The following is a 27908-nucleotide window of genomic DNA, read 5'->3' as shown; positions in this document are numbered from 1 at the left end:
GTAAGTGAATACTTCAATGACAACCAGTTTAAAAATGAGAACGTCCTCTGCTCTGTACAGAACAGAAAATATTTAATAGAAGCACTTAGGTAATACATTTTTTTCAGGTGGGCTGAACATTTGCATTAGCAATTAAGTAATTTTACACCCCAAGGATAACAATGAAATTATAAAACCCCTTGTTAGAAACTAAACACACAGAGTTTATAAAACATACAATTCATATAATTGCTTTACACATAATTGAATTTTAAAACAAACCATGCTACCTTCTCCAAATAAAGATGCCTATTTTACCATATTTTCAGTAGCATAGATATACCGATATGCCTGTATCAGTCAAGTTATATTCCACAGTAATATCTTATGCAATTAATCAAACAATATGTAATTATATCCCTGCCACGAAACTAGAAAAGATTATTGAAATCATCCAAGGGAAGGCTGTAATTTTAAGTATCTTGTTGATTAAACTCCACTTTTCAGTAAGAGTTAAAGTGTATATTATGCTTTCTACTTTCCTACTTGCATTTTCCAGTGTGTTAATTCTTTCTTCTGAAATCAGTTCAGATGATACTCCTGTTGCCAATCTGCTCAACCAGCAGATGGAGATGGCACACTAACCTGTATCTTTCCATAAGAAACAGAACTCTCCCTACCCAGACAGAAACAGCCAGGAATTTGTTGGGGAGGACTGCAATGTCCATTTTTTTTGGATACTTCTCGGAAAGAAAAATCTAGCAACTCACTGAACAAGGCAGAAAGCAATGGCAGCAACATCACTGTTGCATCAAAAAGACTACAGTCGTGGTTATCATCGCCTACCTAGCAAGTCTACAATATACAGTCCTCAAATCTCTCCCTACTCAAGAAATGTCCTGCATGGACTAAGTGATGGGAGTGAACCAGACATGAGCATCATCTGAAAGGTATTCTGAAAAGATGAATTTGATCTGCTAGTGTTTTTCTCACTCCATGACTAAGTCATTCTCCTATTGTATCCCTCCCACCTTCTTTACTGTTTCTTGCTCAACAAGGCACCAAGCTGAACTTCAAGGATTGCACCTCCCCAGAATTGTTCATGCTGTATTTTTGTCTCCTCCTTTCCCCTAAATGTATCTTAGATCACCATCTTTGATTCCAAAACAAGAGAATTGGAGAGCTGGTACCTACTGACTCCTCCTTTCCCAGTGGGACTAATGGTCCAGGTCCATTCCACTTAACATTCACCTTGCAGAAATCAGTGGACAGAGAAAGGCAACTGCCATGGTGAGATCATCACTCCTATCTTCCTAATCATCCTCGGGAGGCCTCTACTCATCTCCATTAGCCATACATATGACCTTAGGTGACTATCTACCTAATTCAGACATTTAATTTAATAGGAATGTCTGGGGCTCACAGTCACTTGATGCATTTAGAGGGGAGCTCTTCCTTTAAAAAATAAAACCTACATGAAGAGGAGAAAAGGGAAATGGAGTTAGTTACAACTCTGCTCATTAAAGCTTAAGGATCTGTATTTTGCTTGCCTTCCTCCTTGTTTCTAGTAGCACTGCTAAATATTTTACATAGTTTCTGCTGGGCAGAACAAATGTATTCAAGCCTCTACTAATAAGTTCCCCAACTCCAAATTACTCTTTGACTGTAAGAAAAGTAGCAAAAAGGGCAATTTAAAATTTATAACTTCCTCAATATTGTGTACAGCGTTCACAAAAACACACAGACAAACCTAAAAAGCAGTTAAGTAATTGTTGTCCGTCTGCCATACACAGTAAAGGCACTTCCAGAGAATGATTATTTCTGTTTAGCTCCAGATGTCTGTAGTTTGTGGGGCTTTTCTGACACAGGCAAAGAGGAATTCAGCCAGAAATCTGAAACCTGTTACATTTAGGAACACATTTATGTGTAGTAACTAGGTGACTGATGACTTCATAGGAAGCTTCCAAACCTATTTAAAATTTGGGAAAGCAGCTGGAAGGGTATTTTTACTTCCTGTGTAATCTCTATAACACAGAAAAAAAGAGGAAAAGAAAAAAAAGAAGAGAAAGAAACAGACACCCCCTTAAGAGATCCTATACATTTCATAGTCTCCCAGAGTACCACGTACATAAAATCTTGCATACTGTTGTACTAAGAGGTATATGATGTCTTCCTGTAGCTTTGACGAAATGCATTCAAAAGCAAATTTTTTGAAATTAAGGAGATAGATGGCAACAGCAGCTTTGGGTGGTTGAGTTAGTACATCTGCTCAAGGTTGATCATGTCCATATAATCTCAAGGCAGGATTCCTCCTCCAGGGGATGCCAGCAGTCCCTGGCTGCCAATATACTGTCAGGCAGAACAGTGAGTGTTAGAAGAAGGAACAGAAAAACAGTTTAAAATGCCTGTTCAAATCTTATTCCCCTTCATTCCCCCAAGACATACAAACAGAGTCAAAGTTTGCCAGAATAAAAGGACAATCATTACAATTTCCTTGGAGACTGGCACAGTTCAGTTCTTCCAGCATTCCCCCATCCCCACTTTGCTGGCATGTTGCTTTTTCCTTCCAACATTAAGGCTGATGGAGCAACAACCAGTGTAGGAAATGGATAAGCTGCCTCCTCCAATGTAAGACCACTGGAAATTTCTCAAACACTTTGTCTAATTTTCTACTCCAAGCTTCTATATGATATAGAAGCCACAAACTAATGTCAAATAGGAGGATACAGCCCCCACAACACAATAGAAAAAGCACTGAGAAAAATATTCCTACATCTATGTGTGAAAAGGGTCAAATGTGCCAAAAACAGGAAGGAAAAGAAATCCTGTTTTAAATTGCTGCTCCTTCCTCTTCATTGGAAAATGAAAGCACCTTAGTATCCCCCAATCCAACCAATGACAAAAGTACATTAAGAAAAGCAGTTAGATCCCAACTTATAAAGCTGTTCTACGTTCAAACTCTTTGCCAACACAGGTAAAGAACATGCCCATGAGAAGGAAAAAAAAACCCCAAACCTAAAAATCATACTACAAACAGCTAGAAATTAGGAATTTAACATGAGCCTTCCTTCAACACTTGCCCCTCTACATTTTAATAAGGTTGCTGTTTTCCAGTTTTAGATATATCTGTCTCGCAGCAATACTGTTAGTATTTAGATTCACTTAGTTTTAATCTGGAAAGAAGCATTAAAGCCTCTAGCCTGACCTGCTGCATAAAACCGGCCAGAGCATTTCCCTCAAGTACAGCTACACAAGAGGACAGTAACTCTTCTCTGACCAATGCATGTCTTTCTAAATGCGTCTTGACTAGAGGAATCTATCACTTACTCTGGTTGGTTTGTTTCGGCACATAATTATGCTTCCACTTAAAAATGTGTGCCTGATTTCTAATTTTAATTTCTCTTGCTTCAACTCCTACCCATTGATTCTATTCATGCCTTTTTTTGTTAGAGTGTAAAGCTCTTTGGTACTTGGTATTTCCTCTGTTTGAGAGTACATTCAATTTCTTTTAAACGGTATACATCTAAATACAGAAATGCACATATACAAACACAGAGTATCACATCACCATTACCTCTGAGCAACATCTTTACAAAGTCTGAAAAATGTGCATGTAGCAGTTGAAGTGCGTCCAGGATAACAGGGTTAAGTGCTCTCCTTTTATAATGACTGGCTTGCTAATAACAGAAGTTAAAGATTTTATTTAGTGCCTTATCAAAGAGACAGCACTAGCATCAATTTTCGCCACTCAGAGGGGCAGTATCAGTTACTTGGTGCCCTCCTCTTCTCCCTACTACACTTAGCACGTCGTTGGGGGTTTGATATAGCAGTAGGGAAGCCTGGCCTAGGCCTGCTCGCTTGGTGATGGGGTCCAACAAGATCACAGCTTGAAGTGATTACAGCTCCACTGCGGAATGACAGAACAGATTTCCACCTCATGGCAGACAAGTCCATTTTCTGTATATACCTGGCACATCCTGAAGTCCCATCCCAAACCACTGACAGTGGCAGTAAAAGCCCATTAAAAAGCATTTAGAAGAGAGCTTTTTTTGGTCCTGATGATGAGGAACAGTGCAAAATCCCAAAGGAAGGACAATCAGTCCTTGCTTACAAAGCACTTCACATTCCCAAGTAGGCTCTTCGTGCAGCCCTATACCCCCCCTAAAAACACACAGTTGAGATGACGTACACAAGCTGACAATCTAATAAGCCTTAATACACTGTTTAGGTGGCATGCAGCTCTTCTTTATATTTTGTATATTAGTATTTTCTGGGGAGAAAGAGAGAAAGTATGAAATAGTCTCCTAGTAATTCCTCCCACCTCTCTTCCCCCCCCCCCCCCCCCCCCCCCCCCCCCCCCAAGTTTTCAGCTCCTGCTATCCTCTCCTCTTCCTCAGACATAGAATACACCTGATGAAAGATATGCAGGGACAAGGGGCCAAGGCTTCCTCCTCTTCTTTTCCTGACAGGTCTGATACAAAGACTTGTTCTTGTAATGGGCTCCTTAGCAAGAAAAGGACCTTCCACTGTACAGGAAGGTCATGGACAGAGTTTTACTACTGGGGGGGGGAGCCCTTTTCTTAAAAATATATGAACTCATATTTGGAAATGCATGAAAACCTTACAAAATTTCTAGGAAATTTGATCCACAATTACCCTCTTAGAAACAACCAAGAATTGTATTTATTCTTAGAAATGTTGATCTCCTGTTATTAACACTTCTGCTTACGTTTTAAAATACCCTGAAAAAAATGGGTGAGGGAAGATGGGGAGAGATCTCTTCTCAAGTGAGAGAACATAAGAAATGTCTCCCTATAAAGGGGAAGGCAGAAGCAAGAGGCACAGATGGCAAGGAAAGGACTACCAAACATCACTGCTCAAATCACAGACAGGCAGGATCTATTACAGGCACAAGTGGTAGTGAGATAAACTACAATCCAGATGACTAAGCTGGTTTTTAGCCGTAAAAATTAACAAATAATAATGTTCTGGAGGTGATGTCTATGAGGAATTAAACAGCAGTTTTATTTTAAATGATGCAAATCTGTCCCTATGCATAGAGCTTTAATTAAAAAGCCAACAGAAAGTGTTGGCTGCTAGATGGAAGGAGTGTGGGAAGCTGCTGCAGACACGCAAAGTCTGTTTTATTCATGTGCACTATCTTTGTTTTTATTCACCAGAGAAGTCAAAGCCTCTGAATTCTGGTTAGTTTCAACTTGGTTTTATACCAAATATGTATAACTAAAAGAAAAAAAGAAAGGAAAGAAAAAAGAAAAAAGGAAAAGGCCAGATGACAAATGTACACAAAACACATGGCCAAGGATTTTACAAAGGCTTCCTCGCTCTTAGTAAGAATTTTCCCAGGGAAGCCACTGGAGTGAGGGAGAAAGGCAGGAATGCTTTTGAGTTAAGGATCCTCTTCCCTAAAAAAGAAATGTAGTGCTGCTTCATTTTTGACATCTCCAATGTGTAAACTCATAGTCATAGGAAAAAGAGAAAATAAAAGAGCCCCCCAAAATAGATTGATAATAAAAAAATTTAATGTATGTGATATTATTTAGCATCACTTGCTTTTTTTTTTTTTAACCAAAAAAATAATGTGGATTTCTTCCTCTCCTCTTTCTACTTACTAGTAGATTTGAAGTCAATGATGTTGATAGCCACATGACAGGAAAGCAAATTAAGAAAAGACATATAGAAAAAGAATGCTGAAAGGTGGAGAAGGGCACACAGTTTGGGACAATGTGTCTTTTTGAGAAGGGAGTCAAACACTGTATTCTTAAGCAAAGAACAGGAGAGATGTTGGCAAATCTGAAAGAGCAGATGTTTAAAAGCATTCACATAAAAGAAAGTTCCTTTTAATCAAACATGAAAAAAATAGAAAATCAGACCAGAGGATAAAGTAAGTAAATGTCCTTCTATATACATGTTAGATATCCAAGTAGTAAATTGCTTAAATACTGGGCGGGGGTTAGGGAATACAGAAAAAACAGACTAGCTAGCAATGGTACCATCCATCTGGAAAAGCATAAAGCTAAAACCTGTAAGTTAGTTAACCGTAGGAAGTAACACGCAATCCCTGTGGACTCAAGTTCAGTCCCACACAGGGCTGGGAGTGCAGTATGCAGTATTTAGCATACCACCACAGGGCTGGCCTGGATGGGAGCAGTGACTCTGATTTACTTCGTGAACTCAACAACTGCAAGATCAGGAAACACAGCAGTAATGGGAGATTTCAATAACCCCACGTAGATTGCTTAAATGTTATTTTGGGGCACGATGCCAAGAGCAAATTTGCAGACCCTTCTTCATGAGCAGCTAGCCAGGAAACTCTGAGGGGAAGCAACTCTTCACCACATCTCAGCAGGGCTGTCAGTGAGTCACTCTGCAATCACGATCAGCATGGACGTAGAGTCAACATCTGTGCATAAGCAAGGAAGCCAAAATATCCACAATGGGAGTGGGTTCAACAGGATTCTTGCACAAAAAGGAGGAAGCTTGGTTAAAAAAAGAAAGCTAAAAGAAGCAATGATATAGGTAAAATATCAGAAATGTCTTTTTAAAGGCAGGAGATTGAATTTCAGGGCAAGTGCATACTACCTGAAGTGGACCAAAGAAAAAAAAGGCATGATTAAAAAGAAACATTACTTGAAGAAAGACAGACAACTTTAACAAGTTGAATTTTTGTCCAGCTGAAGATAACTGGGGGGGGGGGGGGGAAATCCTCAGAAGGATAACACTGTAATGCAATAGGCCAAAATAAAAATCTTTGAAACACAACTTGAAAAAGTTTACACTCTAATAATAAATCTTCTATCAACCTACCAAAAGATGTGAAGCCTGTCACAGCAATCTGTGGAGCCAACACATGAGCAAGGTGAGAAAAGAGCATCCAAAGACGAAGCCACAGCAGAGAAAGCAAACTAACATTTTGCATCTTTGTTCACCCTGGAGCTGCTTTGAAAGGTTCCCATGTCAGAGCTCTTTGCTGTCGCTGTATTAAGATATGTCTCATATTAAAGTGTCAGTGAAAGACATTTTACACAAGTCAACACTACTCATCTGCCCAAACCAGATGATATTCATCCAAATGTTCTAAAGGAACTCAAGGATGAAATCACTAAGCCATTAATTGCAGTGTCTTCTCATTTAAAATAATGTTTGCATTAGAGAAATCGACATTGCAAATATGGATTCCAATTTTTTTAAGGTCTCCAAGAGCAATTTAGAGAGGTTCTTCAGGGCAGTAAAGTTTGATGTCAGCACTAGGCAAATTAGTAAAAACTATTCCAATTCTGTAATTTGACACACAGAGAAATAAGAGGTACCAAGTGAGAGTCCACATGACTTTGGAGAGGGAATGCATGACTCATTAATGTCTTCAGTTTTGACAGAATCAATGAATATATAAAAAGGAAAATTCAACCAAATAGCCTACTCTAAAAATCCTTCTGAAAGATCCCCCACAAAACGTGTTCAAGAAAATATATTGCTACAAGATAAGAGGACGAGATGATAGGTCTTCATTTGGAGAATTAATTATTCTAAAAATGGGTAACATAAGGTTTGATTCATTTTTGCTGTTGAGAAAAGTCATCAAAGGAGTCCCACAAGATACTTCGGTCAGTCCTATTTAATGTATTCATAATTATAGAAACGGGCAGACGGTGACAAAAGTCAGTGAATAACACAACATCATTCAAAGGAGTAAAATGAAGACAAATATCAAGTAAGATAGTATGAAAAGTTGTAAATGAACCTCATGATACTGAGTGACTGGTCATTAAAATGGCAAAAGAAATTCATAGTAGATAAATTTAAAGGGGTGTTTTAACATTACATACAAAATGAAGGCTTTTGCACAAACCACTACCATTCTGTAAAGGTACCTGAGCGGTATGATGCAGAGTACCATAAAAACATCAATCTGCCATTCAACAGCAATTGAAAAAACAAATAAATTCAGAAATTTTTAGGAAGGTAACAGGGAACCAAACGGAAAATGCCAGTATAGCACTGTATTAGCCCCTTCATTCTGCCCTTACCTTTAACACTGTGTTCAATCCTACTCTACTTACCTCAAACAGCACACAAGGGAAGCACAAGAAATACACATATGACAGACAAGGGCAAGCAAAAGAATGAAACGACTTGTCTTCAAGGACCAAAAACTGTAGTGTTCATAAAATCAAAAGCTTACAGGATAAAGTTGAGGATGTGCTTTATCGTAACCCACAGTTGCGGTAAAAAAATGTGCCCAAATTTAAAGAAACAAAAAAAAAAAAAAAAGAACCACAGAGTTGGGGGGGGGGATCTATGAAGGGATATTAAACAAACAGATTGCACCTCAGGCTCAGGAGCTGCCTGAGTCAAAAATTGTTAGAGGCTTGAAGAGTGTTCAGGAAGAATGAATGTTCCTCCTACCTTCAAGAAGGGCAAGAAGGAGGATCTGGGGAACTACAGGGATATCCATCTCATTTTCATCCCTGGGAAGGATGGAGCAAATAATCCTGAAACCCATTTCTACATATAGGAACAAGAAGGTTTGGGAGTAGTCAGTATGGATTTATGAAGGGGAAAATCATGCTTAGCCAAACTGATAACCTTCTAGGTAGCTCACAGGAAGAGGGGAGAGCAGTAGATATTGTTTATTTTGACCTTAGCAAGGCTTTTGACACCATCTTCCATAACACTCTAATTGACAAACTGATGAAGTATGGGCTAGATAAGTGGATAGTGAGGTAGGCTGAAATCCTAGGCCCAGCAGGCTGTGATCAGCAGCACGAAGTCTGGGTGGAGTTGAGGCACTAGTAATGTACCCCACGGGCTGACACTGGGGCCAATACTGCTCAATATACTCATTAATGACCTAGATGATGGCACAGATTGTAACCTCAGCAAGTGTGCAGATGATATAAAACTGGAAGGAGTGACTGATACATCAGATGGCTGTGCTGCTATTCAGAGGGACCTCCACAGGCTGGAGAAACGGGCTGACAGGAATCTCATGAAACTCAACAAGGGTGGACAACATGTTGAACATGAGCCAGCAATGTGCCCTTTCAGCAAAGAACAGCAACAGCCTCCTGGGCTGCATTAGGAAGAGCATGGCCAGCACGGCGAGAGAGGTGATCCTTCCCACTCAGGACTGCTGAGTGCGTCTGGAGTCCTAAGTCCAAGTCTGGTCTCCCCAGTATGAGACAGACATACTGAAGCATGTCAGCTAAGGGCCTCAAGGATGGTTAAGGGACTGGAGCATCTGACACATGAGGAGAAACTGAGAGAGCTGGGAGTGTTTATCCTGGTGAAAAAAGACTCAAGGAGAAGCTTATTAATGCGTATAAATGCCTGATGGGGAGATTGCAAAGAAAACTGAGCCAGACTCTTCTCTGTGATGCCCAGTGACAGGGTAAGAGGCAATGGGTATACACTGGAACACAGAAATTTGCATTTAAACATCAAAAAAAGACCTTTTAATGTGAAGAGGGTCAAACACTGGCACAGGTTGCCCAGAGAGGTTTTGGAGTCTCCATCCTTGGAGTTATTCAAAACCCAGCTGAGCATGGTCCTGGGCAACCTGCTATAGTCGACCGTACTTTGAGCAGGGGGCTTGGACTAGATGATCTTGAGAGGTTCCTTCCACCCCCAATCATTATGTGATTCTGATTCTGTGAAACTCCACTATAGACTTGTGTCCTTTTCGTACAGTTCATAAGTATTTGGTATGAGCTGCTGGCAGATGCAGGACTGTCCAGCTCAGTACTCTGTTGTGACCTGCTATGGTCACTCTCATTTTCTAGATGATAATTTTCAGTAAACTATTTTAATTTAAATGTTGTAAAATGTATCATTTTAGCTGAAATCAGTTTATGTTAATGAAGAGCATGCAATTTGATTAATATTTTCCAAAGCTTTCCAGGTTAAAAAAAAAGAAAAAGAAAAAAAAAGAACAAAACATAACATACCTTTCTTCTTCCACGGAAGAATTAACAGTAGAGCAAATCACAAATTAAAGCATAAACCTAATGTTTGCTTTGTTTCACCTCATCTGATTAGAGCCATTAAATTTGCATCATCCTTAGCTGTGCAATTATTATCACGGAAAGCTTAGCCTGTTAAATTCAATTCTCACATTGCAAAAGCTTTCCAGGGAGTGATTCTCCTTTTAATATAACTTCCACAGGACTTAAATGGAGGTTATGTTATTTGAAGAATCTATTTTTCTTCCTTATCTTCCTCCTAAAGGAGAAGGTGCTTGGAGCTGACTCATAAGGACCCAATGGCTCCTTATCCCAATTCAAAGAATACAGGGCTGAAAATGATGAATGTGTAGCTGAGAAGGACTCTAATATTGCTTTGTACTACATCATTCTGACTCTCACCATACTCAATGAGTTTATTCTCACCTTCGCTCACTCCTCGTCTGATAGCAAGAAGGAAAAAAAAAAGAATCGCAAGAAAGGGGAAAATGTAAAAGTTTTTACTAAAACAATAATGTCCTAAAAAGCTTTCTCTGCGTGTACAAGGTGTTTTGGAGGGTATTTATAGTGTATATATAGGTTTTCAAAACCATATCCTCCAATAGAAAATTCATCTTGATTTATTTTTCCCCTTCCTGCCCATTCATTTTAAATTATAATAATTTTAAATCCATCTAAACGTAACAGTGCAATTCAGAACAAAACTTAAATAACTTTTTCAAATTAGAGACGACTGCTTAGCCGGGGTGGATGCTACTCAAATTGACCATTCAAATCTACCAAAAACATACATTCTCCACTCAGAGAAATGCCCCACATCCAAGCTGTCTAACATAATTTCATAACATCTCTATTTAAACCTAAAAAAAAAAAAAGCCATGTTTACCAATTTATAGTGTTTCTGAACCATGTAAGTTCTCCCTCCAAGTACCAACCCCTTCTCCTAACAAGTACGTGGGTAATTAGAGTATTTCAACTTGTTAAATGCCACCAATATAAGCCATTGGGCATTTTGTCTCTTTCTTGGGAGTTCCTATAAGCAGCAGTGACAGAGAAGACATGCGGGAGATTCACTCATTTAACGTTTTCATTCATGCAGCATTTGCTGATAACCTTTCAATTTGAAATATCTTGTTTCCTTTTAGTTAATGGTCTCTTGGGGAAATATTCCTATTCAAAGTGACAGAATACATGGATGAGAAGCAAACAAAATAGGAATAATATCTTTGCCTCTACTCTCAGAAGGAAATTCCAAAGCCTGAGAGTACATAGGCACCTGAAGGCACACAGAAGCGTGTACACATTGCATTTTGCTAAGACACCTTAGTTACGCAGGCTCTCAGTGAACATTACCCATGCTTGAGTCTGGATTCCCTCCTGTCTATTGTACAGACGTAGTGATACTTTCTTACTTCACATGGTCTTTAAAAGGATCGACTAACGAGGTTTCAGGGTTTCAAAACCAAATACTGATGAAACTAAACAGACAAGAAAATAAAACCAAACACTGTGCTAATGGCCGAAGCTCTGATCTGAATCATCCACATCCAAGAAGAGCATATTTCATGGCTACGCTTGTATCAGCTCCCTGGTCCTTCTGCTGCTGCTGCCTACAGGAACACAGACCAGCACTGACTCTGGTGGGGCTCCTGATCGTTTTAACAACTTTGCTGTGAGCAATCAGACCAAGATTACCAACTCTTCCAATGCACAATTGGTGCTATGTAGTGTTAATTTGTAAGTGGGATGACATTTATAAACTAAGTTAATGTTGTTTAAAATGCATCTTTGGCATGTCAAAATGTTAGAAAGCTTTTTGTAAAGGATAGCGATGACTTTTTCCACGTAGTTATTTTCTTACTTGCCTCTTACTACTCTTTGGCCTTCCTTCCCTCTGTTCCACCCCTGCAAAAACAATCAGAGAACGAATATGCCCATCCAACAGAGCAGTTACTGCCTGCCTTTCTTTTTTAAGGAAAGTTTACAGAGAAATCTGTTTGGCTAAGGAGCAAGAAGTCAGAAAGACATTTTTGGTCAAAACAGGTAAGATGGGGGATATCAGAAAGAGAAAACAAATGAATAGACAGAGCTGTCATTTCCCTGCAGCCTACTGGCTACATCCAGGGTCACTTAGGGTTGAGCAGAGCAATCGTCAAGCCCTGTTGTAAACTTAACCATTACATTAAAGAGCCCTTTACATTCCTTTGGTAAGCTGAAAGACTGAACTCTGTGCATGTCTTGCAGCAGGCCATTTTCTCGAGCTTTCAGATGCTCCTGTGACTCTCTTCCATTTTCTACATGCATCTGAATGTATGGACAAGAGGCCCTGATGTATTTCAGCATCACCCTTGCAGCAGTGTACACAGACAGCAAGATAATGCTCTTCTCTCTACTCATGAGTGCAGTTTACACGAAGTTCGTAATTACTGAAGACACAACCATGGAGGTTGCCTCTCTGATCCCCTGAGCCTTTTTACCATCGCGATTTTCCTCCATATGCCAACATATTTTGTACATCATATCCCACATTTCTTGTTCCCAGATAAATAGCATTCCATTAAGCTGAACTTGGTTTTAATGGGCCAACTTAAAGCTCTTCTGTCAGTCCAGTCCTCATAACGCTGTCAGTTCTTTTTTGTCACCCATAACTGTCATCAGCAATGATTTGTATTTACTGCCAAATAAGTGCTTAAAATGTTGACTAGGAGCAAGGCTGATACTGATCACTGCAAAACTCTAGGTAGTTACAATCACTCAATGTTAATTTAATTTTAAAGATCTGTGAATTAACCAGTTTTTAATATATTTAACCTGTGCCTTATCGATACTGCACAGTGCTTTCCCCCCACCCCATCAAACAGAGAACAAGTATCAGAAAATTTCAATTTTAAAAGACAGCAAACTCCCAGAATGTGATACAGAAAAGAATCAGTGAAGCAGAATATATCAGTTCAATAACTCCCAGACTAATTTCTAAAGAAAAAAGCTTAAGCAGTATTTTGGTAAAGATGTGGAAAACCAAAGTGGAAATCAACAAAACCTGTTCAACTTCTAATTTCTTTCTGGTGATACTTCTTGTTCTATTGCATAAACAAAACAGTTGTTATCCTTACTGGATCCCAAGAGTTCTGGGTGCTCAGTAACTAAAACACAAAACTTTATCAACAGTACATTTTCTTTGTTCATTTATCAAATGTTTTTTCTCAAGGACATCTCACCATTTAATTTCAAAGATGATAAAAATTTGGGGTAACTCCCATTCTGAGTACTCAGAAGGAAGAAATTGGTAACTGGAAATTGTTGAACATCCACCTTCTGAAAATTAGGTGAGTTACCAGTAATGACTTCTCATTTATGGAAATACTGTGTTAATTTATTTAGCATGTGAAAAATACAGTGACCAACTTAAGGCACATGATAACAGCTTTGGTGAGTCTTACAAGACTCTGGGTAAGTCATGTGCTGAGTTTTAAATAAAGTACGAGAGCACCAGATGCCACACCAAGCGTGCACCCTACCACTGACCAAATTCTGAGCAGTGGCCCCAGACAGCTGGAGGCAATCAGATCTCTTATGCTTACATTTTGATATTTATATCTTTAAGCAGAGGTGGGGCTGATCCATTCACTTGTTTTCAATACGGAGCTAAGCCAGGTGTTGTGAGCACACTGTGACAGACAGAAACTATTGCCTTTCTGCAACCAGCTGTCTTGCTGCCATTCAGCTCCCTAGGCAGGATTGAGTTAAGCCTGGCTGGGGGAGAAGGACTTGATTCAACACTGGGACTCTTGCCATTTGCTATTAAATGCAGAAGGAAACCAGGAGCCAAGAATCTACTCCAGAGCCACTTTGCCTCCAGTGTGCCTCCTCGAAATCTTCTGCCCATTACACTAAGTGACAAAATGAATGATAAGGGATGACACTCAACAAAGATCCTTGCTTGTGACAGAGCAAAGAATACATCAGGGAGCTGAGAACAAATGGATGAGGAGACTTCGTTCTAACACGCCAATTCTCTCCATTTTAATGTCCAAACCAACACAATCATCATCAGATGCATGGAGGAAGCCCGAGGCCTTTCAAGCCTACAGTTTTTACTCAGAATACTCTAACCTGTACACAATTGACACTGCCGTCTTCCTACTCTCCCACCCCAGGTAAGATCACCCAGTTTCTGCCTAGATGAAAATGCTTTGTGATGCAAAAAAAATTGCTGTGCGAACTGTCAGGATGAGAAAGTTCCTGCTATTGAGCTCAAGTTTAACCCCTTTTCTGCTGCAGGGCTTCATCTGTGGAGCAGATACTCCAGTGATTAAAGGAATGCCTCCTCAGAGGCTAGCAAGCAGAGGGAAAACAGAATGGGAACAGACGATTACTACTTCCATAATAAGGAACACTGCACTCCACAAATGTTTGCTTCAAAATATCCACAATTGGTACAAACTGCAGTTAAAGTCTATTGTTTAGTTTTAGGACCTGAATTGTAACCTGTGCAAATCATTACAGCCCCACTGCTTGCAAAAGCACTAGCACTCTTTACACCAATTACGCCAATTTATTGCCTTGTCCTTCAGTAGGGCACATGCATTTGTGCCCTAAAATATGGTTTGTTTTCAAGGAGAGAAGGTGGAGGGCCATACGGGTTAGCTTGTCCCCAGGGGTGACACCACACAGTTCACTTCTTCTGGAGTGACTGTTTTCTGGTACAAAAAACACTCTGTGACTTGCTGTTGGCGAAATCCAGCTCACTGTGAGCGCGGCAGCAACAACAGCTGCTACTTCTCATGGGAATTTTATAGAGAGGGTGCAAAGGAAAAATAAATACTGAATATGCAGCACTCTGTGGAGCAAAACAAAAACTGGAATAACCCCTGCCTGGTCTGAGGCTTTGCCTCAGTGTCATCCCAACACTCGCTTTGTAATGTGTGACACTGTAATTCACTTTGCATTGCCACCTGCGAGAGAACAGACTAGAGCCTCCTCATAAACACCATTCCCCATCAGCCAGTGAAACTGAACATATAGATTCAGAACAGGACAGAATCACAAACGAGAAAAGCTTTGGCCCTTTAATTTCTCTCCTAACAAAACACTATGACAAAATAACATGTTCAAGGGAACAACCTTCAATGGAACAAATGCCATTTGACTCCCTTTTTTTTCCCATCCCCAGTTCTGACTGTTCTCATGGCAAAGACTGTTTTACAAGCTTGCTGCACTAAGTGAGGCAAATCCATTAGCTTCTCAAAGATTTTGGGGTGGCTACTGTATATTCTGATTTTCAGAGCTAATGCTGAATCTCAACCCATTTTCTTTGCATTGTTTCCAGTTAATTCGTATCCATCACATACTCCACAAAAGAACCCAGCTTTGATGGGAAGATGCCAAAAGACAAGAAATCCACCAACCTGCGCCTCTTACAAGTTCTTCTCAGTTCATAATCTTTTTAAAGTAATCAGTTGTTTTTACTCCAGCAATTTCAGGTGTCTGCATTTGACCCTTGAAACCCTGTCAGTCAAGAATATACATGTACAAAAGTACAGGTCAAGCTAAAGATGACTCAAAATTGTCCAAAACTTCATAAATCCAATAGCAGTAAAAACTGCTGTATGAAGTCCACTCTTTGAATAAGACTTTAGCTTTACCCACATCCCAGGATTAGTACATGAATTCTTGCCTTCAAAAACACTGCTTTGCACATTTCAACATTCTCACTTAAAAGAACTCTCTTCTAAGTGAAGGATCATTAAAAAAAAAAAAAAAAAAAACCCACATAATTCTCCTTCCTTTCCTGGCAAAATAATCTTCCTAACGTTTGTGGCCACAATAATGTTTACCTGTGGTAGACAAATCTTCAAAAGAAAAAAAACCACCAAACTTTAATCTGTCATTCAGTCTGATTAATGCTATATTTAGAAGAGCCCATGTTACAACCAATTACAGCACATCCTGCCTAATTACCTGGGAGTTGCTCTACAACAAACTACAATTCTACGACTAGAAACAATAGGCTTGGCTTTGGTTCGTGGATTACAGCAGCTGCAGCCAAGAGTTGTCATAAATAATGTACCAGCAACTAAATCAAAACCTATCAAGAATTCATACTGCATAACAAAAGTGAGGACAAAAAGTTAATGCTGGCATCCCCGCTGTTCTTATGCTGAGAGGTTCAGTGCAAACAAGACCAATGTTATCTTTTTCAAGAGGTGAAGTGACTTGGGTGTCTAAGTAATTTTTAGAGAACTGAATTTCCCCTGTTAATGATGTCAGCATTTAGTGATTTTCACACTTATTTGTATATTCAAATAAATAAGGTAACTATTCTAAACCATTCACCCAAGCACAGTCTATTTTATGTGGGGACAGCAGCAGAGAGGGACCCCTAGAGGACAGATCATCCCACTTCTACAAACGGGATAAAATAATTTTGTGTCACTTCATGAAAGAGAGAGATCAGCAACCTGGAGTGAGTCCATAGGAGGGTCACTAAGATGGTGAGGGTAGTGGAGCACATGATGTACAAGGAATGTCTGAGGGAGCCGGGGTAGGTTAGTCTGGGAAATAAGGCTAATGGGGAATCTGATTTCAGTCTTCCAGTATCTAAAGGGAGGTTATAAATAAGATAGGACCAGGGTATACAGTGAAAAGGCAATAGATGGCAAGCACAAGCTGCAAGGTGGGAAATTCCAGCTGACATAACCCCTTGCAACGAGAGCAGCAAAGCATGGGCAGAGGTTGCCCAGCAAAGCTGTGGGATCTTCAGCCTGGAAGATTTTCAGAACTGGACAGGATAAGACCATGAGCGACCTGATTAACTTCTGCAGAGAGCCCTGCTTTGGGCAGGGGTTGTACTTGATGACCACCAGAGCTCCTTTGCAACCAAAATCATTCTCGGAATGTATGCAATATGGAAAAACTTCCCAGTAAAGCAGTTATGTAAGTGATCGACTGGGAATCAGAAAACTTAGGTCCTATTCCCAGCCCTGCCAAACATGGTAAAGAAAAAAGAAATAATAATGTTTATTATAATAATATCAACGTGTATCAAATCCCAAGACGAAATCTCAAAATTTTTTATAAAAACTCAAGCATTTGGAAGTACCAAGACTTGCAGTTAAAATGGAAATCAAATATAATTTGATACTTAAATATTTACTCATCTTTACTTATTGAAGTACTCTACAAATGTTAACATGCGTTTTGAAAAGTTAAGTCCTATTACCACTGCAAAGTTCTTGCAAATCCAACCCTACATTTCACATGCCACTGCATGTTAAGAGATATTGTACCTGAAGTATATTAAGCAAGGAGTCAAGGTCTCCTCTAACTGTGACCTATTAAGGTAATGCTGTTATAGGTCATGGTGCTTTATGCAGCATATTTGTAACACACTTTTCTGATCTTTAAATAATTAACTTTCTTTCCTTCTTTAATTTTATTTAAATATGCGCGTCTTGGACACTTTCCACTCTGGAACACCGACAGATTCATATATTCACTTGAGGTCATATGGAAAGCCGAGGCATGCGAGTTTTCACTCTGGGCTTCTGCCCTTTGCCAGAAAGCGCTGCCCTCTCACAGCACAGAGGAATAATATTTTACTCATGTGTCCTTCCCATTAGCACAAAGCAGCCTGAGCCAAGCTGAAAATTGCACCAAAATAGCACGAGGAGCTTAAGTATTATGCACCTGAAATCATCACACATACCAAACTCCATCACATGTATATTTTGCTTCCAATTATTTTTAAATGAGGCTAAAACCTAAAATATTGCTATTTTTCTAATTTTATGTGTCAGGCTGAAGAAAAAGCAAATTAAAAACTACTGAAACCTGAGAGTCCAGTATTTAGTACCGACACTGCCTACGGGTAGGGTAAAGGGAGAGAAATCTCAAACTCCAGCCACTGTATTCAGAACAGCACAACTTTATTTTTAAATTCTATCCCAAAGAGACATTACAAAATTAAGGACTGGACAGCATATGGTAAGAATTAAGATAAAGCAGTGATAAGTCTCCAAATTCTTGGAAGAGAGTAAAATTTAGAATCATTTTCTCTCCCATGTGTTACCATTTTATGTTGAAGTCTTCAGAACAGCCAATGATCCTAAGGACAGATCAGCGTTACAGAAAACCATCTGAATCATACAGAAAGCACGACCATACATCCTCTTCCTGCCAGAAAGGAAAGCTTGAAAAACTGGATATCAAAAGGTTGAATGATGTAGATCCTTTTGAGCTGAACTGTTAGTCTTTCTGATATTAAGAAAGCACACTTTACTGCGTGTCTGCTTTACTTGTTTCCCTGGATTTTGCCCAGAGGTGGCTGTATTTCACTGATACTGCAATGCTTTTTTATCAAGGGGCGTAATTCAAACTGCATGCACCCTCTTCAAGAAAAACAATATCCATTTGGCAAAAAAAGTACATATCGGATGTGAAAAAAATATATTAACACAGACAGGTGCTTTTCAACAAATAGGTGATAGCAGGTATTTTCCCCCACCCCCAGACTGAAATTACAATTTCAGATCCTATGATAGAAAATTGGCATCAAATGTGCTCACAGGTCATGGAAATACCTACAGTCTGTCAAAGCAAGTACAGGGGAAAAGCCCTGCCATCAGAAGGACGTCAGCTCTGGAACAGCTTCAACAGCCAGCCTTGGAGCTGACACCTAAGGCAAAAATGCAAAAACTTTTGGTAGGCGCTTAACCCCTCATCCAAAAAGCAACTTCTCCAGTCTGGTCTGGAGAAGTCAGGCCTGGAAGAGAAAGAAACTCAGTCCTATGAAAGAGGGAGGGTAATAGCTAGTAAGAAAAGGCCACTAGGAGAGGAAACTGGTAAGAAAATGAAATATCTTTTTTGAAAGTTAGCTCAAGAATGGCTATTTGTTGAAGCAAAATAAGTTGTTATCCCTGCTCTATATGCAATAGGAGGAAATGATGCCAAGGGGAAAAAGAGGGGGAGCAGAAGTAGGAAGGGACAAAACCAAATATCATATGAAAACAAAACGAACAAACAAAAATCCCTCAAGAGTAGCTGGAACAGAAATTCAATTGACTAATTGACTACTTATCAGTCATCTGTTCAATGACAGGTTGCCAGGAGAAGAATGAAAAACTCTCAGCTAACCTTCCGTATTTCAGAACACCAAAAATTAATCAAGACATTTAAGTCTTACTGTAAAATGGGTTTAATTTTTGTAAACTACCCACACCCCAAAATTCTTCAGCACTTAAGATTATATTTACATTTTAAAAACTGGCCTGTATGGAGTTTTTCATTGTCCCAATCCCTAGTAAATTAAAGCAGAGAAAGCTGCCTAACAATACAGAGTTCCTAATAAATAAGTTATGTGGGAAATATTGCCTTTGTTATTTTCACACTGAAAAATATATTCCATACCGCAGAGATAATGAGAGTATAAAACGTTAACACTACATTTTTCTATACCATTCTGCATAATTAACTATGCAGCTGTTCATTCATTCAGTCCCAACAACCAAATTAATTTGCAATCAGTTCGCAGGGGATGCACAAGAGCAGACTGCACACACTACAGAAGCAAGCAAAGCTGCTCGCATGCCACATACCACATCAGTGACACAAGGTGCCCAACACTAAGAGAAGCAACAGGGGGTTGCAAAACAGTATTTTCAAAACAGCAGCTGAGAAAAGGCACTTCTTCATTAGCTGCCTTGTAGTGAAACTACGAGCAAGTGTTTTCAGATGAGTCTTGTGTCAGTGCTCTCTATGGTCTTCTGTCCTTCACGGCTCAAGCCGAAAACTTTAAGGAGACAAACATTAAACATTCCTAAACATTACAGCTCCTTCATACAGCCCCAGCACTGACGGGGGTCCCACTGCGCTTGTACAATCAGTTCTCCAAATTACTTACATTCCAAAGAAACAAATTGGGCAAAGACCAAGTGGAGGAAAGCACTGGAACAGTAGGTTCTTCAAGCAAGGTCACACAGCAGGCTGAAGGTGGAACCAGCAGCATCACTAGCTGGTGAGTGCAATGTCATTTCTACCTTACCATATGCTCCCCTAAGCCATGACTTCGCCCTTTTCAGTTTTAAAAATATATCCTGTTCAGGTTTTCATACCTCATTCATCATCATAAAAATGTGATGAGCAATGAAACTAGCTGCTTTGATTGTGGTTTCTTATTTATTCCATTTTGCAGAGTGGCAAAGGAAAACATTGCTTAATATATATATGGTGTCATTCCATCTGCCCCTCGGTTACGGGCCCAGCACCTCCCTGCTGTACTGGCCTGCTGACAGTGGGAGTTAATGGATGACAATGCAGCAGAGTACTTCTGATTAGCTAAAAGCTGATGGCTCAACTGTTTTTATATGAATTTAGTACAGAGGAATCATGCCACAATAAAAGCTCTTAGATTGCAGTTCTTGGTTTGATCATATAGAAGTGGATCGTGGGCAGTGCCAACGCAAGCTTCCCTGTTTTATGCTGGGAGGGAGGAGAAAAGCAACACACACATAAAACTACAAACCCCACAGACAACTAATGCATAGAAGGACATTTTTTATCTACTCCTCACCTTAAGCCTGTCTGCTGAGGCTAGCAAGAAAGATGATAATTTCTTGTAGGCAGGCTTATGCAATAAGATACCATGACAGATCTGAGGAAATCCCAGTGAAGTGGCTTTCCTGAACTTCCTACTGCTACTGACCTGGATGGGTTTTGGGTAGGAAAGATTGCTTACTCTATTACCGTCAGTCCCAGCCAAAAGGAATCTACTTAAAACAAGAACCTGTGGTACAATTCCCACACACTCTGTGCCTATAAAAAATGTTTATGATACCAGTTCCAGTTAAAGCAATCAGAAATTCTATGACTTGGGTTCAAGTTACTCAAATAATAGGACAGGATTCTTAAACTATTTAAAAGAAATGCTTATTCTTTCTTTATAAATTGACTCGCTCATAATGAGTTACATCTCACAATGATTTAATTCCTTTTCCAGAAGGAGGGTTAGGGAAAGGGAAAGAAAAAAAGAAATCAACCTGTAATGTAGCAAAATTCCCATGCTGCAAGATATATTTAACATGCTCAGCAGCCATGCTCCAACCAGCTCCAATAAACCCAAGTGTACTGCAAGCAAGAGCCTTTTCTTAACTATATAAATCACAGCTTTCCAACTGGATCTTAATCTATATCTCATATCTTCTTTGTGTATTCACTAACTAGTGGAGAAATCTGTAAACACTTGAAATCATCATCGCCACTCCAAATTGTCAAAGACTTGGAAAATAGTTATGACACAGCACTCTCATCTGTGTGCAACAGATACTCAGTAAAGAATTTTGGATAGACTTCTTTGGTAGCTTTTACTTGCTTGCGGGGATTTTTTTTTTTCAGTTACATACATGCTAGATGTAAAAATATTTTTTAAATGCTATTATGTTAACACAGACATAAAAGGACCTCCTTAAGCTAAGTCCCGTGCCCAGGAGAGCCATTTAAAAGACCCATCTCCTTCAGAGGGGTCTACAGGTCACAACTCAGAGAATGTTCCCAACATCCATGACCAAAGTTCATTCCTTTATTTAATGGCCAAAAGCTACAGGCAAAGCATGTGACAGGATGAGTGCAGCACCAAGGTAACAGTAAGGTTATTGCCAGTGTAATGGGTCTTGGTCTTAGGAAAGACCATGGTGGGTTGTGTGTCCATTAGAGCACGCACTACAGAAGCACACTGCAACATGGGCACCCTCTAGGTCCCTAAATCAGTACCACCAGCTGTTAAAAACAGGAATAATCATCTCCTCAATATCTTGCACATTCCAAAGTTTGTCAAGACACGTTCCTTTCATTTCCTTTGTCTTTATGTATTTTTCTTACCTGACACCCATGATAAAACATTGCTGATAGGCTCAAATCCACTACGTTCACGTTCTAACTGTGGTTTTATGGCTCATTTTAAATGTCCAAAATAAATCTAAAATAGACTTTCCTGTGCAATTCAGCTCATAACAATGCACTGTAGAACATTAGCAAGACAGAAATTGCAGCAAAGATAATGAAAGTCTTTGTAATGCTATTAGGTGAATATGGAAATATGATCAAATAGAACATAAAAATCTGTTGTTCAATAAGAGAAATAAAGTTCTAATTGTAGGACTGCCTTTTCAACAGTACTGCCCAAAACCTTTTCAAAGTGGAACAGATGTAAATAAGGATATAACAGGAGGACAAAAGAGCTGCACAGGTATAACTGAGGGCAGTCTATTTTGATTGCAGAACCTGCATTATTCAGGATGATGCATTAGCCAGAGAAAGCACAGCTAGACATTAGATCCCAAGCTGAGTTCACTGGGCTAATAATTAGAAAGCCATTTCTTTTTTTGTTTTCACTTGGAAAGAGAGCAAATTTGATATGGAAATCACAGACTCAATAACTCCATCCCTTGGGGCCATTTCTACAAAGTCACTTTTCAAAGCAGAACCACAATATAAGACCATCTGGAAGTGCAAGTTGCTGCAGAATATAGTTGCTCACTTATTAAGCAGCACTTCACACCAAGAAAGAATTTTACTGGGGCACCAGACTCTATATTGGGGTTTTTTTTGTTTTGCTTTTTAAATTAATTTCAGGACACAGGTGAAAAGTTTGGAAACAAATGCCCATACTCATTTTCTCGCACTCTGTGAGCCACACAGGGTCTGGAAATTTTACTTTCCTGAGTGGTGTGTTGTTCACTGCATCTACCTGCTCCTGCTCTTTGTAGCCTGGATTTTAACCTTAGTGTAGGCATGCACCTTTGTGTAAATGCCCAAAGCACCATGCGGTCACTGTGCATTGATCGCTACTGACGGCCAGTGGGCTTGTACAAACAGGTCTTGCCCTGAATACGTGGCTTTTTGTGGATGCAGACAGAAACAGCTGTGCTGCTAAAGATAGGATTTGCCTGACTGCTTGAGGTTTGCCAAGTCTCATGCTGTCCGTGAGGCTCACCTAATTGCTCTCACCTCCAGGTGCCCAGACGCTGTCCTGGACTCATGACCTCCTCGCACAGCACTGCGACTTCGCTCCCTCCTGTCCTGGGTTCAGCTGGGATAGAGTTAATTTTTACAGGAACCTGGGAAGTGGGGGGCATAGCCGGGGTAGCTGACCTGAACCAGCCAAGGAGATATTCCATACCATGTCACATCATGCTCAGTATATAAATGGGGAGTGGGCCGGGGGGTGGGCTCTTCTTTTCGGTGGGGGAAGTGGCAGAGCGTCGGGTTCCGGGTGGTGAGCAGTTGCACTGTGCATCACTCCTTTTGTATACTCTTTTATTAGTACCGTTGTTATTGTTGTAACTTCTCTTTTTTTTGTTGTCCCAGTAAACTGCCCTTATCTCAACCCTCGAGGTTCTGTTTTGGTTTTTTTTCCTCCTTTTCTCTCCTTCGATTCTCCTCCCTATCCCACTGGAGCGGGGAGGGAGGAGTGAGCGAGCGGCTGCGTGGTCCTTTGTTACCGGTTGGGCTGAAACCACGACACCTCCTCAGGTTCCATCTGGAGTAAGGAGTCCCAGGAAGTTCAGCTAGCATATCCAACCATATTTAAGCAGGTGGGGAAGTCTATTTCTTCATTTAATGGTTCCTTATTGACAACATGGGGCAAATTATCCCAAAATCTCTGGAAACAGACCTACCTAGGGTTCAGCATGCAATGCTAACAGGAGTTAACTGTGCAGTTAACATCAAATAATGTCATTTGTTTTGCTGTGGTGAAGCAGTAACAACTTGGTGATGCCATTGGGAACAATGGCAATTACACAGCAAGTTGCTTTAGCACTACCATATCATTACAGCTTGATACTATGCAATCAAAACTTTATTAGCAATCATCAGCAGCATCTATTATTCATTGCTTAGATCAAGCTAAGATGGGGAAGCCTGCGTGCATACCAGAAACAGGACTCTGAGCCAGTCTAAGCACAAGGTTGGAAGCCAATTCCATGGCCATAGTGCTGAGTCACTGCATAACCTTCAGCAATCACTTACCATCTCAGTTGTCCCATGTATAAAATGGAATAACAATAAATATTTATATTTCCAAGAGACATTATTAGGATTAAATCAGGTGTACAGATAAGTATTAGCATTAATTTCTTAGTGGCTACCAATTCAAAATTAAAACATTTGATTGCAAGTTTCAAGTACATACACCTAAAGCTGCAGGCATGCAATGTATGCAAGCAGGCACCTGAGGTTGTAAAGTATGTACACCTATATATTTATGCACAAACTGGTCCATAAAGCATATGAAAACACATACTCAAGTATCTATTATCCTAAATGGTCTGTTTGATTCAGGTTCTTCACACTGTAAACATCCTGGATGAAGATGTGTATGGAGTCTGACAGGAACAGAGCTAGTATGCAAAGTATCTTCAATATATGCACAATTTCTGGAGATAATTTTATTGCCTGAATTTTAAGTTTTAGTCACAGTATCAGTTTTTTCATTATGCTAACGCGGCCTAACATAACCACCAACCTGTATTCCCAATACGTAATGCAGTTTAGAAACTCTAAAAATAGACCTGAAAAAAATCCTGTTCCTTCTCAATAAGTTATTTTAATTTATATTCAAGAGGCAGCTAATATCATCTGTTTATTTCCCTACCTTATTTTGAGTCAAATAACTATACAATTTACCCCAACCTTAACACTTACTTAATAAGCAAATTAGCAAAGTATCAGAAATAGCTGACTAGAGAAGCACACCCTGGTGTTTTCTAACTACATGCTTCCACCGAGATTTATGCCTCCACCTCCTCAGTGCAACCAGACATGGCTGCTACTAGTAAAAAGTTGTTAAGACTTTCATTATCCAGCACCATTTTCCCTGTTTATTCAACAATGAAAAAATTCCAAGGTAATTAAAATTTAGGTCTCCCAATCCTGTAACCCGACTTGTGTGGGCAGGCATAAATTACCTACACAAATTAACAATGCTCTGCAGGGGCATAGAAATTCATCACCTAGATCCACTTCCAAAAAAAAAAAAAAATCTATCTTCTTCGTGTAAAGCCCCGCCAGGCACGTATCTCCGACTGGTGTTTTCCCCCACCATTTGCATTACTCTTAAAAGTCTGACTGCAACTTCAAGACTGCTAAGAACAAATAAGCATCACTGGACTACTGAGTCAGCCCTCCTTTCTCAATCCCTGTTCCACTAAGGAAGGGAAAAAAAAATATTCTTTTGAGTGATAGGAGAAAAAGATAGAGATGAAGAGGAAATATGTTTTAGAGGAAGAAAAGAAAGAACTGATAAATGCCAAGCTAGGATAATATTTACTGATTGGCAAGATAAAAGTGGGAGATTAACAACATTAAAAAATTTACATGGTGGGGATTGATCAGGTTATAAAACAAGTTTATTTGCACTTAGAGACTTAGAGAATATCAAGTGTCTGGTAAGATCTAGCTGGGCAAGATAGGAAGAAGAAAAAACATTGGACTGATTGAGGAAATAACCGGACAGGATCCATTCCCACTAGGGCACAGAAACCTCACAAAGATGAATGGCTTTTGTCTGCTGGCAAAAAACCCTATACCATTTTTCACACCTGTTTTACTGTATATGTGTTCTGATGCAAATGAGAGGAATGCAAAAGAGAATCAAATAAGTTTAAAAATATGTACACTGTGCATTCTGGGCAGGCTGCCAATGTGAGTACAACACTCTGGCTCCATCAACAAACATGGAGCTTCATCAATTTACACCCAACGATTTTACACAGAGAAAAACCACAAAAGTTCCCTGACTTCATGGACAGCTTCGTTCAGTATTTATTTTTATTTTATTTAGTACAAATAACGAGCTACATTTCAACAGAGAGAGGCACTATTTGATAAATAAATGTGATTCATTTTATCTAATTTGATAGATAAATAAATTTGATTTTTTTTTGCACCAGTTGGTCTCATTTGTGCTTTTCCAGATCCAGGCACCTTGTAACTCCCCCAGTATGACAACCGCATGTGCCGCTTTTACGCCACAGTGGGCGGAGGCAGAGGAACGAGGTGAGCCCAGAGCAGAACGTATCTTCGGATGGATCAGCTACCACCCCTGGCCCAAGTGCTAATCTTAAGCACTTGCTTCCTTTCAGCATTTCCATCCTAGTTTTATAAACAACCAAAGCATCTGGTACATCTATTAGTTGTAAGTAAAAGGGCCTGATTTCCCTATGATTCACGCTAGCATCAATTTTATTTGAATGCAGTTCACACCAGTTCTTCTTTACACCAGCTGTCAGCAAGGTCTGAATGACCTTGTTTAAAGTGTTTATGTTCTCAAAAGAAAGCAAGATTATCTGAAGCCTGTTTTATGTTTATTTTGAAAGAGCAGAGAGTTTATTTTGAAGAGTCCAACTGAATAAGTTTAAAAGACTTCTATGATAGATTACACTGAAGCATGGATAGCAAAACTTGAAACATATTGCACATGTTGTACAGGCCAGGGGCATATAACAGGAAAGCAATGTGTGCTTACGCCATTATGGGAGTATCTGAATTGCCATTTGGTTGTCGTCTTTGCACAAGATGTTGGACAAAAATTAAAACAGAAACAAATGTGCAGTTAATTTCGCATCTTAAAAGTTTAAAGGATAATTACAAATGAACCATCACAGCCCTAAAAATGCCAATCCTGAGCCAATACTAAGCAGTCTCCATTTGATCTTACTCTCTTTCCTGAACACACCCTTTTTATGACTAAAGTTGGGGGTTTTTTACTTGCAAATACCCTTGTGCTGCATGGACCACTGCCCCTGGCCAGACTGGACTACTCAGCCACTAGTATGAAAACAAGGTATTGCAAAGATACGCTGTCATTATGAGAAATCCCACAAGATTAAAACAATGCAGCCTTCTTCAAAACAAGTGACAAAGCTGTTGTGCAGCACGTCCTGGTCACAGGCTTTTCTTACTCCCTATTCCCTTGCCCACTCCTTTTCTTGGATTCTTTCTGTAAAGCTCCTTACACACACAGATGAAGATTGAGTCCCCATACAAGCTCTCGGGACAGTATGAAGTTTACAGGTGCCTAAGCCACAAGGTATACCCCATTTGTTTCTAGACCTGAAGCTTATGGGTTACTTAAGAACTTCACGTAATACTCCTCAAAGAAGTCTCCTGTCATATATAACAATTATTTAGATATCCCAGCAGAATATTTCAAGAATATTTTTACCGCTACAGATAACCCAGCAAAACTAGCATAGCAAACATTGGAGCAATATTATATTTATTGATACCAGTGAAATACTTTCAATTCTGAAGTGTACATACTGGGTCTAGCAAAAAATTGTGGTGGAAGATTTATATAGATACACAGAAACTTAGCGCACAAAACACCCACTTAGCAAAACCAAATTAACACATGAGAAGATAACCAGTATGATTAGTATAACATAGGCTTACCCTAGCCCTGGTATTGTGCTGACATATACCTGAGTGTGCAATTTGTGCACACACAGGCAACAAGCATACTGATATCTTAATTCACAAATGTTAAGGGAATGAGAATCAATTTAAAATTTATTGGGATTACTACATATTCCCAGTTGTCATAAAACACAATATAACCTGCACTGGTGTTACATTTCATCCAGACAATCGTGACTGCTTCCAAATCAGGATTATTTACTAACCTCAATATAGTACTCAATAGCAGCAAGAACTCCCAACAGACACATCCAAACACAGTAAGTATTTCAAAGTTTTTAAGTAACTTTGATGCAAAAATACTAAGAAAAGAGTGGCACCTTTCAAAGTGGCATTACGGAAAGTATCTTATACTCTCTATTATTGTTTGTCTCTACTGTTAAAACTAATTTCAAACTCTTTGTTATTGAACTGCAAGAACTGCATTTAAGGAAGAGAAGGAGTAAAAGCTGATGACAATCTGGATAATCTTGC

General features: G+C 39.5%; 1 protein-coding gene across 1 annotated transcript in view; it reads right to left on the bottom strand.

Moving 5' to 3' along the window:
• The window catches only part of SORCS2 (sortilin-related VPS10 domain containing receptor 2), a 571075-nt gene that overhangs the window by 354708 nt on the left and 188459 nt on the right, over window positions 1-27908 (bottom strand). The window lies entirely within an intron of this gene.

The sequence above is a fragment of the Haliaeetus leucocephalus genome, unplaced genomic scaffold (assembly GCF_000737465.1).
Source record: "Haliaeetus leucocephalus isolate CR32 unplaced genomic scaffold, Haliaeetus_leucocephalus-4.0 Scaffold906, whole genome shotgun sequence".
In the NCBI taxonomy this organism is placed as follows: Eukaryota; Metazoa; Chordata; class Aves; order Accipitriformes; family Accipitridae; genus Haliaeetus; species Haliaeetus leucocephalus.
The sequence above is the reverse complement of the archived record's forward strand: the minus strand, read 5'-3'. Positions and strand labels throughout refer to the sequence as shown.